The sequence below is a fragment of the Nicotiana tomentosiformis genome, chromosome 10 (assembly GCF_000390325.3).
Source record: "Nicotiana tomentosiformis chromosome 10, ASM39032v3, whole genome shotgun sequence".
NCBI lineage: Eukaryota > Viridiplantae > Streptophyta > Magnoliopsida > Solanales > Solanaceae > Nicotiana > Nicotiana tomentosiformis.
Window position 1 is genome coordinate 17,228,754 of NC_090821.1, and position 8,260 is coordinate 17,237,013.

General features: G+C 41.5%; 1 non-coding gene across 1 annotated transcript; it reads right to left on the reverse strand.

Annotated features, from left to right (window-relative positions):
- Window positions 1-725: 725 nt before the first annotated feature.
- Window positions 726-832, reverse strand: LOC117278094 (small nucleolar RNA R71). Its single transcript, XR_004508400.1, has one exon. It is a non-coding gene; the product is annotated as a small nucleolar RNA R71 (small nucleolar RNA).
- Between the last annotated feature and the right edge of the window lie 7,428 nt (window positions 833-8,260).

An 8,260-nucleotide genomic window follows, 5' to 3' on the forward strand; every position in this document is an offset into this window, starting at 1 on the left:
TAGTTAAACACAAGTCTATGTAGGTTTGACACTCTACTTATCATTATATTACTTGTTGATCACGTATACTTGTGTGTGTATTTGGGAGAAATAAGTTTTCGGCACCATTGTCAGAGACTTGAATATTGACTACTTCACTAGCTTTAACTTTTGTTGTTTATTTCGTTAAGTCTAACATTTCTTATTGGTTGCTCTGATCTCAGGAAATTTGCTTGAATGCGAAGGGTCTGGAGCCAAGATAGACTTCAAGTCTTTGACCCAGAACCTGAGAGAACATTTCACAGAAGGTTGAGAGAAGCAAGGGACACAGATAATATTCAGGCACTTGTTCAACTACCTGTGGAGATGGCAGACGGGCAACCATTGATGGTACAAAAGGTGGTGATGCCTAGCATTGCTAATGTCACCTCTATCATCGTGAAGCCTAGAATCACTAGGCACTTTGAGCTGAAACAGAGAATGATCCAGTTGTTACATGCAAATGGGCAATTCATGGGTCTACCACACGAGGATTTACGACAATACATTCTAAAATTTTGGAGATCAGTGATACTTATATCACAAACAGAGTTACACCGAACTATGTGAGGCTCATACTATTTTCTCTCTCTCTGTTGGGTGAAGCGAAGATATGGTTGAAGGCAGAACCGGCTAACTCTTTTATATCATGGAATGATCTAGCTCGTAAATTCTTAACACGATTCTTCCCTTAAGGAAAAACTGCAAAAATTAGAAGTGAGATAGTCTCTTTTAAACAGAAGAAGGGCGACTCTTTATATTCTGTCTGGGAGAGGTTCAAGGGGCTGCTTCTAGATTATCCTCATCATAATAAAACTAATGAGGCATTGGATCATACCTTCATAGAAGGGCTACACGCGAAAACTATTATCGTGGTTGATGCTGCAGCCGGTGGTCAAGTGTTGTAGAAAAGCTTTGATGAAATTTATTTATTGTTGAACAAATTCTCCAAAAGTAATCTTGATTGGCAAGGAGAAACGGACAGACATACAGTCCACAGAAATGAGGGGGGCCTTGAGCTAGATGTTGTTTTTGCATTATCAGCACAGGTTGCTACATTGGCCAACCAGTTCAATAAGATAGCCATGGTTCTCAATAAACATCAAGTCCAGCCAGTGCAACAAGTACATGTATTTTGTGAAGTTTGTGGGGAGGGTCGCACGAGTGATCTATGCCCAGCAAATCCAGAGTCAGTATGATTTGTGGGTAATGCAAATCGAGGCCAGGCAAACTAGTATAAGAACACTTACAATTCGAACTGAAGGAACCACCCAAACTTCTCATGGAGTGGAAATCAAGGTACTGAGAATCAGGACATGCCATAAGCTCCTCAACAACAATATAGACCACCATAAGCTGAACAACCAACAAACCCAATGAGCAATATTCAAGAGATGGTAAAGAAGATAATGGCTGACAATTAGAATCAATAAACAACCATTCAAAATCAAAATTCTGCCATTTGGAATCTAGAGCGATAAATGGGGCAACTTGCTAGTGCCCAGAATACGTGGCCAGCTGGGATCCTTCCAAGTGACACCGAGGAAATTTCTAAAGCTCACGTTAATGATGTGCCATTTCTAAATGGAAGAGAGTTAGTGGAAGTGCCCTCCAAAAAGAGAAAACAAGTCACTTTTGCTGAAAAACCGATCAACGTGGAAGATGAGGTACCAGAAGAGATTGCAGAAGAAAGACCGGCAAAAGAGGGGGCGGCAAAGCCACCATCACCTATAGTAGCTAAGTCACCGCCCCCTTTCCCATAGAGATTACAAAAAGTTAAGGACAATGCTGCTTACAAGAAATTCTTGGACATTCTGAAGCAAGTACAAATCAGTATTTCATTGGCACACATCTTGCAGGAAGTTGCCAAATATGCAAAATATATCAAAGACATCATGGTAAATAAAAGAATGTTAGCCGAGTTCGAAACTGTGGCACTCACAGGAGAATGTAGTTCATAAATTCAAAGCAAGCTACCTAAGAAGTTGAAGGATCCAGGGAGTTTCACTATTCAGATCTCGATTGGTAAGCACACAGTCGGACGAGCTTTATGTGATCTTAGCGTGAGCATAAATTTGATGCCGCTATTTATGTTCAATAAATTGGGATTGGACGAGGCTCGACCCACCACAATTGTCATGACTCAAAATCCACTATAGGTTGTGATGGTGCCTAACGCCGCCATCAGGCAAGCCAACGTTGATTTATCAATTTATTTACTCATTTTGTTACTTTCGAAATCATAATCTCCATTACTTAAATTGTATTAAATGGAATTTACAGGGTAAAATGATAATAACTACGTGAACTACAATAACGAACAACTAGCAGGAACACCCATAATCCGGTGTCACAAGTGCATGAGCATTTTCTAAGGAGTACAATAATAATACAACATCTGTCCAGAATGTAATAAGACAGAATAAAATAAATGGTACAATGGAGACTCGGTGGACTGCAATGCCTAGCCTGGAATGCAGCTCACATAAAGTCTCCCCAACGGGTGCGCCTATGTGCCAAGGTGATCATTAAATGAACCTACCAGATCCTGCACATTTAGTGCAGAAGTGCAACATGAGTACGTAAATCAACGCGTACCCAGTAAGTATCTAGCCTAATTCCGGAGAAGTAGTGATGAGGGGTCGACATCGACACTTACTAAAGGTCCAATAAAATAATATAATAAAACATAATCAGATATGAAGCATACGGTAATGGTGGGGTAAATCAGCAAGTTACATAATCTTCCAATTACTTCTTTTAAAGCATGAATTTCTAAATCTTGTATTCTACCTTAACAACTCAGAAAATGTCAAATGTCATTATCAAATAAATAAGGAATACCATATAAAACGCCGGACATTAGTGGAAGGTTTATCTCGTGAATATGCGGACTAATAGCGTTATAAACACGATTTTCGTCGAGGTCGCTCGTCCCGATCCAGAATAACGTGTACACTGCCGAGGGTCATGCGGCACGAACCATAGATGCATCTATATACTGCCGAGGCATTCGGTAGCTCCATAAGAAAAGGAAGGAAGTCACCAAATTACGAGACACGTGATTACAATATAACACATGAGCATAAAATGAATATAAATTTTACCATTTCTCAAATAACTCGGTCAAAACTCAAAGTTTTAAAGCTTGGCCTAGTGTACATATATTTATTTATAAATTAATTTCAATTATAACTTAAATTAATTAAGCCAGGATAATGAGTTCAAATAATTCAATTATTACACGATACAGTCCTAAGTCTACCCGGACATAAACATGTTTTAGCTACGTACGGACTCCCGTCACCTCGTGCGTACATAGCACCTACAACTAGTTGCGCATAACAATAAATATCATCTAGGGGTAGTTTTCCCCTCACAAGGTTAGATATGAGACTTACCTCACTCCGAAGTTCCATAACCGGCTCCAACACCACTCAAACACCTCAATCCGATGCCCGTCTCTTCAAAACTAGTCAAACAACGTGCAAACCAAATCAAAATATACCCCAATATGTATAATTTAACAATTTATAATGATTCTCAGTTTCGCTCAAAAGCCAACAAAGTCAACCCTCCGGCCCACGTGCCCGAATTTCGAAAATATTTGAAGATAAACTTTATCCATAATACCACGAACTCAAATATAAAATCTATTCCTAATTCCATTTCCAAAATAGTGGCAAAAATCCAAAATACCAATTTTCTAGATTTTCCACCAAAATTCCAAATTTCTACTAATTCCCATGTTCTAATCCACATATAAATCATGTACTTAACTTGCAATAGATGGGAATCACTTACCTTGCGTTGCTTGCTGAAAATCCACTCAAAATGGCTCTCCAAATTCGGCCAACCCAAGTGAAAAATGAAAGAAGAAGGGCCCAATCCCGTTCTTAAAACAACTCTACCCAGCGACATTTCGCATCTGCGGAACAGTAGCCGCTTCTGCGTTGCTGCACCTGCGGAAATTCCCATCGCAGGTGCGATTTCCACTAACCCAGCCAAGTCCGCTTCTGCAGACAAAATCCGCTCCTGCGGTCTCGCTTCTGCGGAGCCCTGGCCGCTCCTACGGTCCAACACCAATGGCCCAGCCCCGCTTATGCGGTGCCTTCTTCGATTCTGCGGATGCGAATCTGCGCCCCCAACTCCGCTTCTGCGGCCCTTCGCCCAGCTGGCCCCTTCTGCTTTTGCGAAGCATTCGCCGCATCTGCGATCCGATTCGCACCCGAGGCCCCCGAGACCCCGTCCAAACAACCAACACATCCCAAAATACAATACTAACTTAGTCGAAGCTTTAAACCATGTCATTCAACATCAAAATCATGAATCGCGCCTCGAATCAAACTTATAAATTTCTAAATTTCCAAATTCTATATCTTGTGCCGAAACGTATCAAATCAATCCAGAATGACTTCAAATTTCGCACACGAGTCATAAATGATATAACGAAGCTATTCCAATGCTCGAAACCCCAAACAGACATCGATAACATCAAAATTCACTTCAAACCAAAACTTATGAAATTCTTAAACCTTTAAAATGCCAACCTTCCATAATAAGCGCCGAAATGCTCCCGGGCCACACGATACTCAACCCAAACATACGCCCAAGTATGAAATCATCATACAAACCTATTGAAACATCAAATCCCGATTTCGAGGTATTTACTTAAAAGTCAGACCTTAGTCAATTCTTCCAACTTAAAGCTTCCGATATTAGAATTTATTTTCTTTCCAAATCAATCCCGAACTTTCCAAAATTCAATTCCGACCACGCGTACGAGTCATAATACCTGAAGTGAAGCTACTCAAAGCCTCTAACCGCTGAACAACGTGCTAAAGCTAAAAATAGTTGGTCGGGTCGTTACATTCTCCCTCACTTAAACATATGTTTGTCCTCGGACGTGCTAAGGACCGCTCCGGAGTTGTCCCAAATAATTGTTTAACACCTCGTGCACCTACCCGTGCCACCATAACCCTGTTGAACCCATTAGCTCGAATCAGACTGAGGATTCTCCCTCTTTATTAGTCAATAAGCCTTAGAACCAAATTCCAACCTCCGAATTCCTCTACAAGACCTGATTCTAACTACGAACGTCGTATAAACCCTTGCACACTGCATCCAACATGACCATGCTCCTCCGCTGAAACCACACCATGCACCACATAAGTCGCTTGACCATAACGACATCCTCTGACAACAATAGCTGCAAAATTCCATGAATCTGATGCCCACAACACACCTCATGACGCATATAAGTCATGTTTCCAACCCTCGCAATACTGCCACGACGGAAGAGATGCGTAGATACTAATAACCACCTGCTGAATCAATAAATCATGGAGTCTCTCCTCCTGACAAGGATCATTGTCTCATTCTGAACTGAATAACGATATTTGGTCTTAAATATACCATATATAAATCTGATTGCACAAATTTCAGGTCTAATAATCTCGTCTCACCCAATACAAACTGCTCAGGCAATGAGTCACCTCAAACACTGAAAAAGATCTTATGTCGCACCATTAAAGTACTGACAAGCTACCACTCTAATATAACTCATAATAAGGAATGAACTCTGACAGGGAATTACCCAGCCTGCGTAACGAATAAGACGGTCGAATAGATGCTATGAACCTACCTCAGGGGTGAAAACAAGGCACACAAAAATAAGTGTAAGGAATTATGCTCAACATCTCACTGTTGCGGCGTGCAACCCAATCCAACAATATACTCGTGGCGGCATGCCACCCGATCCGTACATAACAACCAAGAAGAAAACACACGTCAAGTCATAATGCTTTTACTTACAAAATGTCCGAATATCGACCACAAGCACGCCAAGTGCACAATACAAATCCTGGGGAGACGGATAATGTTATACACTATGAAACCCAATCACAACTAAAGTGCGATATATGTCCTGCATCGCGAGAGCCTTCCTGCTCACATAACACCACAAGCTACCCGGGACCTCAACACATGTGCGAATAATCAAACCGTCTCATAACCCACATGGTACAATAGAGATTTACATGAAATAGATGACGACGAGAATAACATCCAACGCCCGAAGACTCCTCCCAAGAAATGCTATGCCGAACGAACACATCTGACCTGATGTAGAGCACACATTCACATTAGACCCACCAACGGACCTCAAGACGATTCCGATCATCCCATACTAGGCCAACAACCTTTCAAGGATCCATAATGGCCCTATTCATGACACACACGAGCATCCGTCCAATCCAGAACAAACTCCCATAGTCCATAACCAAAGGAATAGAGCGCCTTTCAGGCATAAACTCACACATTAGTAATAGTGCCAGAATCTCCATACTTGATCTCAATCCTTAACAATCAAGTGACTAACATGTCATACTCATACAAATCTCCTTGTGGGGTATGCTCCCACGACCATCCGCACTAGGTAGCAAAGTCTGCACCTCTATACCACCAACCGTACTAATTTTGTAACGCAATTCAAGAACCCGCAAATCAATACACAATGCTCCTTCCACAGAACACTATTCCCAGGCGACACTAGGATAACGTCAGCTTACTCCGAATAGCTAAATTCTTCCCGGCTCATCCGAGCTCGTGACATTCTTATCAATACTGAACCCCAACCTTGATCCTCAACTTTGAAATTCCTATTCCGCTCACTGCACCTATCATGCCGCTACGCGAAAATACAAGAATTCATCATAAACACTTCATAGGCTAGAAACCTTTCACTTAGCTCATTTCAGAAAAACCGATGTAATACGCAACTGAATTCCCAAACCACAGAAAATACAAACCTCAAGTCGTGATCTAAACCGCCATGTCTCTTCTGGAATCCATTTACACAACAAGGCCATTCGAATCAACTACCTCACAAATCAATCAAGTTATGGTGGCTGTCAAGCCCGCACGTACAACCACAAACCATATGTATAGCTTCACATACCAAAGGAACTGATCATTGCCACAATCATGGTGATTTAACCATTACTAACTGACCTAACTTCTTTCAATTCACTCTTGACCTATCTTAGAAATAATAATAGCTCCATTCACAACATAATGAATTCAATCCGCACTCAACCCGAGTGACCCGCATCACGAGACCACATCGTCTCAATACTCATGAACCATCTCATACCCTCTTTATGCACACAATAACATCTCCAATCGGTACACCCATTCTGCAAGACCTTCCACGAATCTGAAGCTATTTCTCTCTTTTCTCTAATACTGCACCGCATACCCTAGGATAACATAGAACATTCCAAATCCCGCTCGTAATCCACTGTGAAAATTCAATACTTAACCACACCACAGACCCGAAACTCTTAGGCATTGTACTTTAGATTCTTGAACCCACTAGGACCGTTGTTGAGAGCCATCCACTCTGACCTAATCCCGAATATAACCAAACTTTGACGATATGCTAGCACATGAACACCCTCTCAAAGAAGCCACCGGCTGAATTCTTTTCCTTGTACATTCCACCCACAAGAAGCATAAACTCCGAGTCTTCCCAAAACATGCACCTGAATTGATAAGGTGAAGTACAACACACATTCATCAAGTTTCTTGTTCGAAGTACTCCTGATATGTTTTTTCATAGTCATAAATAATCCACCAACGCATTGATAACCAGAAACCGCACAAGCAGACAACCACGCGATCCAATCGTAAACGATGGGGCTCCCTCACTTAGCTTTAAGCTACCATCACATAATGTAGAGCCCACCATGATTCCTCTTTCTTACTTACCATGATCTCGTACCGTTAACCCGCCAAATTTATTAAAGTCTTTTGTTAAGCCTTCCATGATCATTCTGAATCATCCGTCACTATTACATATTCGACCTCTCACTAGGTAGCATGTAGTATTCTTCGCAGAAGCTTCATCAAGACCACACAACCGCTAACCTGCTCATAGGAGATAACCCACCAGTGGAATTTCCATGCCGACATCTTCCAATGGCGCTGCACTGGTTACAACTACTACAAAATCAGTAAACCCTCCTGAGCCCGTGCTCATCCACCAGCTGTACAAGTCCATTCATTCCCCATTGACATCAACTGAAAGTTCAACAATACCTTCCAAACTCAAGTCATGTTGCATCCCGAAACGATAGTCAAGCTTTCACATCCCTCTTCATTTCAAGTAAACTCCTTCTTGCCATATCCAATATTCCTCGATACAGTAGCCACCATCCCAAATAAAATCCGTAGACCAAAT